Source organism: Gordionus sp. m RMFG-2023, chromosome 1, assembly GCF_954871325.1.
Source record: "Gordionus sp. m RMFG-2023 chromosome 1, tfGorSpeb1-WG-v2, whole genome shotgun sequence".
NCBI lineage: Eukaryota > Metazoa > Nematomorpha > Gordioida > Chordodea > Parachordodidae > Gordionus > Gordionus sp. m RMFG-2023.
The window spans coordinates 70,665,684-70,678,277 of NC_088775.1; positions in this window are offsets into that span (position 1 = coordinate 70,665,684).

Sequence of the window (12,594 nt, forward strand, 5' to 3'; positions counted from 1 at the left end):
CAGTGTCATGACGTAGCGATGACATGACGTCACGATGACTTAGTGAGGACATCGGAAAATTATAATATAGATAATAAATACAATTAAATTAAATATTTACATATCTTTTAATAAATAACTAATAATTGAATCATATCAAACATTTTGAATATTTTAATTTTTTAAAACTTAAATGTGTCCAAAATGTTGTTATTAATTTTAAGGATTTTTTTAAAACATTTTGGACGCAGCTTAAAATAAAATTTTAATTAATTATTATTCAATAAATTTTTTGGATTTAAAGAAAAGTTATTTGGAGAATAGAATAATATTTCTTTATAAACATAAAATTTAGTATCTATTCTATATCCAGTTTTGGAATAATAATAAAAATGATTATTTTAGAAAGGGACTATTAAATATACACATGAATTTCATATAAAACCAACATTTATCATATAAAATTATTTAAATGCTTTTAAGACCTTCATAAATACTCTTTTAACTTCTCCCTTAACAATCAATCTTAATTGCTATGTATACCTAATAAATTAAGACCCTTGATTTTGACCCTTGCCAATAATCTTCTAAATAGCCAATGGATACCAACACAGAGTTTTTGTGAGACAATCAAGTTGACCTCATATTTGATTAAAATCTATGATAGTAGGTCTTTGTTTAAAAGAGTATTTATGAAGGTCTTAAAAGCATTTAAATAATCTTTTATGATGAGTGCAGGTTTTATATGAAATTCTTGTGTATATTTAATAGTCCCTTTCTAAAATAATCATTTTTATTATTATTCCAAAACTGGAGATAGAATATATACCAAATTTTATTTTTATTATTTTAAGAAATATTATTATATTCTCCAAATAACTTTTCCTTAAACCCAAAAAATTTATTGAATAATAATTAACTAAAATTTTATTTTAAGCTGCATCCAAAATGTTTTAAAAAAATCCTTAAAATTTTCACAAATTAATAACAACACTTTGGACACATTTAAGTTTTAAAAAAATTAACATATTCAAAATGTTTATCAGTATACTTTAAAAATAGTTTTGATAATAAAATTGTTTTACCATATAAATTCCTAGAGACATACTGTGACATTAAAACTCTCCTTTATTCTACCCAATTTGAAGTTTAAATTTATTTGTAGCCAATTTTAAAAGACTTGAATATTCCAATATATTAACGTTTCCTGTAGGTTAACTATATAAACTATAAAAAAACCTTATAAAGTGAAGATGGTAAAATGTGTTATAAAATTGAATGAATGTCAAGGTTGTTACATGTTTACTATTGGACCGATTACCCTATAATCATTTTTTGTGGGCAAATTTTTTTTAAAAGAACACTATTGGCTAAATTTGATTGACGTTTTTTGAGGATTATTATAATAGATACATAAAAAATATACTGGTATATAAATAATTAAAACAAAACAAGACATTTCTAAAAAAAATATTTTTTAATACAAAATCTATTTTTACAGTATAAAATATTTTCGCTGATATAAAAAAAATTTACGTTTAAAGAATTACAAGTGTTAGAATAGGTTAATTTATTCATACATATGCCTCAATTGATAATAGTTTTTAAAAACAACATAATGCAATAATATAATTCTTAGCAACTTACATTAAGAAAAGGTTATGAAACTAATATGCCGCATTTGTGACTAAACATCTTTCTTCTCAAATGATTAAATCTACAGTTATAATATTTTGTTTTAATATAATCTTTAACATAAATATTATTACATTTGACCTCATTCATAGGCGTAGCCAAGATTTTCCTAAGGGGGGGGGGGGAATTTAAAAATTACTGGGGGCTTCACTCCCAGATCCTATTTAGGGCGGGCCTTCGGCTGGGTTACTTTAGTCTATATATAGTCATAAAATATTTTTACAAGATAGGAGGTTTATTTTAATAAAAAAAATATGCCTGGAACAAATATGAAATATATTTTTATTAGTTTATATAAAATATAATAAATTACTTGTATATACATTAATATAAAAGCATGGTAATAATTTATTCCAAACAAGTATAAGAAATTTATTTATAAAAAGTAGACATATAGTTGATATCTCTCTATTATATAGAATTAGTTACAAAATACTAGGTAAAATTTCACTTTTACAGACATATTTGACAGTTAGCGAATATATTACAGTTAATATTTTAACAAATTTTGCTAATCAATGCTCTGATAATAAATATAGCAACAATTTGCATTCAATTATTCAACGCCATCTATTTATTTATATGAAAAATGATATTAAAAATTAATCTTTATATTATTCATCCCATAATTTTAAAAGATATCTTCTGATGTCCTTATCAATATTTTATAGTTTTCTGCAAAATATATAATTCGCTAAATTGGTAAAAATTACTTGATTGTCATATGATAATTGGTAAAATTAGATATATTCAATGACATATAATGTCATTGGATATACTATAAATATACGACATATAATTCCACTGTTCGTATTGAGCTGATTTAATATGATTTAATTTTATCAATAGTTTTTTAATTATATTTTACTTTTATTAAGATAAATAAATTAAAATTACTCATTTTATAAAAAATTATATTTGATATATTATATAATTTAGTAATTATATGGATCCATTATTCATAATCAGTGGCGTAGCTACGGGGGTGGTTTTCGGGTTTGGACCCCTCCCAGAGCAAAATTAGCCCCCCCCCAGCTTTTATATGTATGGACCCCCTCTAAGGAAAATTCCTAGCTACGTTATTGTTCATAATTATAATACATTTCACTTTTGTCTTTTATATTCCATTCTTAAACATTTTTGGTTCACTTTTTTTTATATATAAATGCTTTTTTCCAAAAATGTAAAAATTATGATGAATAGTTTTATAAAAAAAATATCAACCTTTACATTCTTTCTTCCAAATTATTGTTTAAGATATATGCATACATTTTTTGGGGTCAGGGAGGGGGGGGGACTAAGGGAGATATTTTTTATTAGCTTTAAATGACATTCACAAAAAGTGATAAATTTCTGAAGGGGAAGGCGATTTCCCCTTGCCCTCCTAATATTTATTTTATTACTATTATTTATCATTGAAAAATGACATATTTTTATTTGCCATTTCTTAGCCTGCACGCACAGAAGTGTTTGCTAGATTAAGAATAAAGCGGCAAGTCAATACATTATTATCCAGGCTTGTTAACCGATCTTTTTAAAACGATCGAATCCCGATCACGATCTTTTCAAAAAAAGAGGATCGAAATCCAGGATCGACCTTTTTTTCTATTTAAATTTCTGAAGGAAATTTCTGACCGATGCAAAATTAACTAATATATGTTATAAATTTATTGTAATTGAATAATAATATAACCGATGCAAAATTAACTAATATAAAAATAAATTAAATATGGTAGAAATTTATTGTAATTGAATAATAAATATAACAATTATAATATATTTATTTATAATTAAAATTAACTTTTAATAAAAATTTTTTTTCTAAATTATCATCATTTAAACATCCGCGTCTTTCATTTAGAACATGATTAGCTTTACTAAACAAGCGCTTCACAGGAGCGCTTGATGGCTAAGGTGTATTATATTCAATAAATATTTTTTTAAAATTAATATAAGTATTAAAAATATTCATGGAATCATCATTTGAATAAAAAATTTTTATAACGGAATAAGCATTTTGTACAGTATTTTTCCCAAAAAAGCATCAATGTCATCCATACATTCATTTGAGGTATCCGCATATGGTTGTTCCTGCATATTTTCCAAATGGGCAACTAATCTTTCTTTTACCATCATATTTTGTAGCAGATTTATATAAGGCCAATTAAGTTTAAATTTAGGGTGAATCATGGCTGCCAAAATGTTACTGTCTTCATACAGTGAAGGTAATCTATATTATGAAATGATAATTAATTTATTATTAAATAAGTGTTCATTTTATTCATATAACAAATCAAGTATCTGCAAAACTTAACCCATTTAAATTTTACAGTCAAGTCTGGTACATCATCTTTATGCAGTGGCGAAGCTACGGGGGGGGGGGGGTTTCGGGTTTGGATCCCCCCCAGAGCAATTAATTTTAATTTTTTTTTTTAGAATATTCGTTTAAAAGACTCAAAAGTGACTTTATATCAAATAAATACCATGAATATTTATATTTTTCTGGTTTTGATGTTTGTGGAAGGATATTATTACTTTTAATTTTAAATATATATATATAAATTATTCTGTATATTATTTTAAAGTCATTGATAATAATCTATTAATTTTAATAATATATAATTGATGCATTTTTAAAAAAATATTTATTATAAATTATCCAAGATATGGTTCGAAAACAGGGTTTAACATTTGCTCAAATATCAAAAATCTTCACAGATCGTTGCTCTTTTGAAAATCAAAATATGCGAAGATTTTTTCGCTAAAAAAAATTTTGAGCTTGCTCAAAGAAGATTTTTGAGCAAAATAAAAAATATTTTTTGTAAAAAAATCTTCTATAATTTTGAGAAAATATTTTAGAATTTTATAATAAAATAAAATCATTTGTAAGGAAATCTTTATTAAAACATTTTTGAAATTTTGATCTTAAATTTTTTTGGTAAATTCTTTAAAAATAAAATTTTTGATATATATATATTTTTTTATTTTATGTTAATGAAAATATTTTTTTGAATAGGTTGTAAAAGTGAGAATCGGTCATAATACCGACTGCATTTTTTTTAATATTTGGAATAAGTAATAATGATTATTTTAAAAATTTTATATCATAATTTTAATGTTATATATTTAATGTAAACTATAAAAGTGACAATTGTCATAATACTCATCTCAGAACCTTTAAAAATAATTATAATTAAAAAAGGCTAGTTGAGCATGTTTTGAGATGGTTTCAGTGATTGTAAAGCATAGTGACAATTGTCTTAATACTTATTTCACATATGTTTTAATTGAAAATAGAGAAAAATGATTAAATGATTGTAAAAATTGTCACAATCGTTATTTTTGAACTTTCTTTAAGCAAGTAGATAAAAATTTATTAAATATAAAATTAAATGAGGATGTACCATAGAAAAGTGACAATTGTCATAATCGTTATTTTTGAACATTTTTGAAATTTTTTGAAGCAACAGAGTAAAATAATAAATTGTAAACATGTTAAATTGAAATTTAAATGTGGATGTACCATAGAAAAGTGACAATTGTCATAATCGTTATTTTTAATCTTTTTTTAATTTTTTTGAAGCAAAAGGGTAAAATTATATATTGTAAACATGTTAAATTAAAATTTCAGTGAAGATGTACCATAGAAATGTGACAATTATCATAATTGTTATCTTTGAACTTTTTTAAATTTTTTTAAAGCTAATAGGTAAAAATATATATTGTAAACCTGTTAAATTAAAATTTCAGTGAATATGTACCATAGAAAAGTGACAATTGTCATAATCGTTATTTTTAATCTTTTTTGATTTTTTTTGAAAAAATTATATATTGTAGACTTATTAAATTAAAATTTCACTGAAGATCTACCATAGAAAAGTGAAAATTATCTTAATCGTCATTTTTAAACCCTTTTAAATTTTTTTGAACTTACAGAGTAAAATAATATATTGTAAACTTGTTAAATTTAAATGTGGATGTACCATAGATAAGTGACAATTGTCATAATGGCCATTTTTAATCTTTTTTGAATTTTTCGAAGCAAAAGGGTAAAATAATAAATTATAAACATGTTAAATTAAAATTTAAATGAGGGTGTACCATAGAAATGTGACAATTGTCATAAACGTTTATTTTAATCTTTTTTGAATTTTTTTAAAGCAAAAGGGTAAAATTATATATTGTAAACATGTTAAATTAAAATTTGGAGATCTACCATAGAAAAGTGACAATTATCATTTTTAATTTTTTATTTAATTTTTTTGAACCTACAGGGTAAAACAATAAATTGTAAACATGTTAAATTAAAATTTCAGTGAATATGTACCATAGATAAGTGACATATCTAATTCTCAACTCCCTTTTGAAATTATTTTAATATATATATTTTGAAATTATCACATTACTCATATCCATTATTTTTAAATTAGGTTAATATGATGTTGTTTAAGAAACATTTAAACCTCTGGGCAGATGATAATAGTATCATATATGTTAAATTTTTTTGAGCCAACCGGAATGGAGTTGAACTAGAAAGATGCATCAATATAAACATGATATTTTTGGGAACAACAAATTTAAAAATATTTTTTCTTTAATCTTTTAAATCAATTTTAGATCTTAGAAACTACTATTTGGATATATCTAGTAAAATACGCCCCCTCTAATTATACTATTCATACAAAAAATCTATTTATATTGTTATCATCTAAATCAGTCATATATATATGAATTTTTATTTTATTAAAATTTCAATGTAAACAATAACTTTATAATGAAATAGGTTATGTAAATAATGATTTAAAATATCACATTATTTAACAATGTACGATTAAGCTTTATAATTAAAATATCATCAAGTATAAGAATCGATTAAAAAATGCTCCTTAGAATATCTTTGAGATTTTTTTTATTTTGCATTATATATAAAAAAAAAATTTGTAATTTTAACTTTCTTGTTTTTTATTTTTATTATCACTTGTTTATTATATTTTGAAATAAAAAATCAGAATGTTATATAAAATAAAAAAAATGAATAAAATAATTGTTTTATTGAGGCCAACAAATAAAACCCCCATTTATAAATTTGGGTGGGATACATTTATTTAATGTTTTTTTTATTTATATTTATAAAAAATCATGTTAAATGTTCGTTTTTCCCATTGTCTCTCTCTCTCCCTCCTTTATTTATTTTTATTTAATGTTTTGCCTTATGAATTAAAGAAAATAAAATATCTCAAAAAAATGAAGTATTATATAATTTTTTTTTATAAAATTGAATTCAAAATTTTTTTTAATTTTCATAAATATATATAACATTTTGTTCTGGGGTATGCATTTATGCATAACTTTCATCTTTGCCATGTTTAGCAGGCATCCAGCCAATGACAAATGTTGTCATATCTGATATGAGATTATAGAACTTTTTTCTTAATTGTTATTGTAGAAGAATTTATTTGATTGGGTAAAGAATTATTTGTTATACCAAATAAAATTGAATTTGAAATATTTTGAGAATAAGATGGTTCTTCCTGTGAGGAAAAATCTAAAAGATTATATATAATATAATAAACAATATAATGTTAATTGGTACCAACATGTAGATGTAGAAAGATCTAAGAGACCGGAGATAGTGACTATTTTACTAATTTTGTAATTTTTAATATCTTAAAAAATGGGAATTTTATTTCCTGGGAATTATATTCATAGATTCTTTTTAATGTTTACCTAATAGATTTTAAATAATAAACTAAAGTTAAAACTTTTTAGCCAGCTAATTGTTAAAATTTTGTAACCGATTCGCTCGCACTTTTTAAAATTATTAAGCTAGGCCGCCCATGGACGGGCTTCAGCTAAAAACCTGCTCGTTTCAGCAAATAAATTCTAAAATGATCATAACGATTATGACAATTGTCATTTTTCTATGGTACATCCTCATTTAAATTTTAATTTAACATGTTTACTATATATAATTTTATATTTTTGCTTCAAAATAATTCAAAAAAGATTAAAAATAACTATTATGACAATTGTCACTTTTCTATGGTAGATCTCCACTGAAATTTTAATTTAACATGTTTACAATATATAATTTTACCCTTTAGCTTAAAAAAATTCAAAAAAGATTAAAATAAACGTTTATGACAATTGTCACATTTCTATAGTACATCCTCATTTAAATTTTAATTTAACATGTTTATAATTTATTATTTTACCCATTTGCTTCAAAAAAATTCAAAAAAGATTAAAAATGGCCATTATGACAATTGTCACTTATATATGGTACATCCATATTTATATTTAACAAGTTTACAATATATTATTTTATCCTGTAAGTTCAAAAAAATTTAAAAGGGATTAAAAATGATGATTAAGACAATTTTCACTTTTCTATGGAAGATCTTCAGTGAAATATTAATTTAATAAGTTTACAATATATAATTTCTTCAAAAAAAATCAAAAAAGATTAAAAATAACGATTATGACAATTGTCACTTTTCTATGGTACATATTCACTGAAATTTTAATTTAACATGTTTACAATATATAATTTTACCCTTTTGCTTCAAAAAATTAAAAAAAGATTAAAAATAACGATTATGACAATTGTCACTTATCTATGGTACATCCACATTTAAATTTAACAAGTTTACAATTTATTATTTTATCCTGTAATTTCAAAAAAATTTAAAAGGGATTAAAAATGATGATTAAGACAATTTTCACTTTTCTATGGTAGATCTTCAGTGGAATTTTAATTTAATAAGTTTACAATATATAATTTCTTCAAAAAAAATCAAAAAAGATTAAAAATAACGATTATGACAATTGTCACTTTTCTATGGTACATATTCACTGAAATTTTAATTTAACATGTTTACAATATATAATTTTACCCTTTTGCTTCAAAAAAATTCAAAAAAGATTAAAAATAACGATTATGACAATTGTCACTTTTCTATGGTACATCCACATTTAAATTTCAATTTAACATGTTTATAATTTATTATTTTACTCTGTTGCTTCAAAAAAGTTCAAAAATAACGATTATGACAATTGTCACTTTTCTATGGTACATCCTCATTTAATTTTAAAAATTTTTATCTACTTGCTTTAAAAAGTTCAAAATTAACGATTGACAATTTTTAAAATCATTAAAACCATCTCGAAACATGCTCAAAAAATTTTTTCTTGCCTATTTTATCCTAAAATTATTTTTATAGGTTCTGATATGAATATTATGACAATTGTCACTTTTATAGTTTACAAATTAAATATTAATTCATGTTTCAAATAATCATTTTTCTCTATTTTCAATTAAAACATATGTGAAATAAGTATTATGACAATTGTCACCTTTATATGCTTTACAATCACTGAAACCATCTCCCTTTTTTAATTATAATTATTTTTAAAGGTTCTGAGATGAGTATTATGACAATTGTCACTTTTATAGTTTACATTAAATATAAAACATTAAAATTATGACATAACATTTTTAAAATAATCATTATTACTTATTCCAAATATTAAAAAAAATGCAGTCGGTATTATGACCACACATTTACAACCTATTCAAAAAAATATTTTCATTAACATAAAATAAAAAAAAATATATATATCAAAAATTTTATTTTTAAAGAATTTACCAAAAAAATTTAAGATCAAAATTTCAAAAATGTTTTAATAAGGATTTCCTTACAAAAGATTTTATTTTATTATAAAATTCTAAAATATTTTCTCAAAATTATAGAAGATTTTTTTACAAAAAATATTTTTTATTTTGCTCAAAAATCTTCTTTGAGCAAGCTCAAAATTTTTTTTAGCGAAAAAATCTTCGCAAAAAATTGATCTTCAAAGATCTTTTCCTCAAAATTTTGGGCGAAAAAAATCTTAAAATTTTTATTTGAAGATTTTTGTAAAACTCTGTTCGAAAATAATAATATGAAATAAAAAAGTGCAGAATCTACCCCCCCCCCCCTCCCAACCTCAGAGCAATTTTTTTAGATTATTCATTCAAAAGATTCAAAAGTGACTTTATATCAAATAAATACCATGAATATTTATATTTTTCTGGTTTTGATGTTTGTGGAAGGATATTATTACTTTTATATATATAAAAATTATTCTGTATATTATTTTAAAGTTATTGATAATAATCTAATAAATTATAATAATATATTATTTATGCATATTTAAAAAAATATTTATTATAAATTATCCAAGATATGGTTTGAAAATAATAATATGAAATAAAATAGTGCATAATCTACTTTCTCATGCTATTGAGGTTAAAAAATATTTAATCCAGTGTACTAATTAATATCTTATGCATTATAGGCTCTATTGAAAATAATAAGGATGATGTAAATACACCAGGTCAAAATAACATTTAATATAAAAAATATTTAAAATTAATAGCTAACTATTTTTATTATAGAATTTAAAATTAAACACCTAGTCATAGTTTTAACTAAATTAAAATTGCCAGTACAAACCACTTTGGGTAATTTATTATTATAAATAATTTTGGCTAACCAAAATATTTTGACATTTATAAGATATACCCAAACGTAGGAGGGAAGAAAATGATCTTGATACACTCATTTATATACCCAAAGACCATAGTACAAGTAATATAATCTATTAAGATTTAAATATTTTTTATTATAGATTTAGATATATCAAATATTACATTTAATAAAAATGATGATAGTCAACAAAATGAACACACCAAATCACTAATTAATATAGAAAATCAAAATTTTAATGATGAACTTGATACCATAAGCAACAATTTACCACCCACATCAGGTATTTTATAATGACCTTATTTAAATGAATCACTAATTAATATAGAAAATCAAAATTTTAATGATGAACTTGATACCATAAGCAACAATTTACCACCCACATCAGGTATTTTATAATGACCTTATTTAAATGAATCACCAATTAATATAGAAAATCAGAATTTTAATGATGAACTTGATACCATAAGCAACAATTTACCACTCACCTCAGGTATTTTATGAACTTATATGACCTTATTTAAATGTATTCATTTAAATTTTAGAAATACCTAGATACTCTATAAAAAATTATGATAAAAATAAGCTAAATACACTTGATCACTTCAAATCTCTACCTAGTAAAAGTAATGTTAATACCTTTAAATATTTATATCATAATTTTAGGTATATCAAGTATCACATTGAAGAAGAATGATAGTAGTCAACAAAATATTATAGGCAGTATCAATTTAGAATTTAAAGGTTATCTAATATGTTGTTTTATTTTAATTTATTTTTATAGGAATATCTCAATTAATATTCACACCAAGGGGTAAAAAAAATAGTGATAACAAACAAAAAAATACACTAAGTCACAACAAATCACTATCTAATAAATGTAATGTAATCAATTACTTATTAATATTTACATTAAAATTTTAGATATATCTAAAAATTCTAGGGAGAATTTAAATGGAAATGAAGTTCCACTCGTGTCAGGTATTAGTCTTATTTAAATTATATTTATTTAAAATCTTAGCAATTCCCACATACTCCAGAAAACTAAAGGATAATAGACAACCAATTATACTAGATCATTTAGAACCATCACCTACTACAAGTGATATAGTCTATTACTTTATACTTATAATAATCAAAAGTTGGTTCCAAAGCTAACATGTCATCTATGATTATTAGCCTAGGTTTCTCAATATTAATTTTAAACATCTATCATATATTGGTAAAAAAATATTATATTTTTAATGTGTTTACTAATTATAAAATATATCATTTATAATTAAGGCAATATAATATTTATAATTAAAGCAATTTATATGTGTAATACTAATATTTATAATTAAGGCAATATAATATTTATAATTAAAGCAATATAATATTTATAATTAAAGCAATATAATATTTATAATTAAATCAATATAATATTTATATTTTAAATAATCGCTTTTTATTTGTAAATAACTTCTAAAAGTATAATAAAATGAAACGTATATCTATAAAATTGTGTCAATGTGTTATTTTAATTAAAATTATGTCAATGTGTTATTTTAATTAAAATTAGTGGTTAATGGCTCAATTTTAGCCGATATGGCTAACTCAATATATTAGCCAGAAAATTTTGCTCATGGAGATACAAGTTTTACATTATTCGAGAAATCTCTAGGCTTGAACAATATTTTTTGGCAAAAATATTGAGTTAGCTATTTATAAAAATCAGCTCAAGTTGAGCCGTTTAACATTAGGGATTGAAATGGGCTTGAGAAAATCTTTTTAAATTATTAAGATCTTGGATGCTTGGAAATTTTTTCCAAATATTGTAGGCTTGAACCTATATTGGGATTTTTTAATGTTAAATGTTAGTTTTATGTTAATATTTTTATAAAGTATTATATTTTATCCGTAGACTAATTGGTAAATCAGAAATTTCCCTTTCATTAATTATAAATTTAATATCTCTGCCCCCCCCCCCAATTTTTTTGATGATATCCCTCCATCTACTAGATATATGCATCTGATATTGACCCATCTACTGGTTTACAGAATTTTAATGTTCGTTTAATTTCAATAATAATGTTTATTTATATTTTTGCCTGATTTCTTTATTTGTCTAGGCTAACCCAACCTTAATCCCTCATATTGCTACAAAACATGATGAATCTATTAAAGATAATCAAAGAAAATAATGACGAATAAACAAACGCCTTGCCCGTTCTAGAGTTATTGGTAGCCAAAATAATAAAAAACTACGCAATTAACTCCTCTGGAGGTTTATTTATTTATTTTTATCTTATGTTTTATATTTATATGTTTATTTTATTTTAACCCAGTTGCCTCCAAATGATATTTTTATCACCACTACCACAATCCCTATGCCACCTCTGCCTATTTT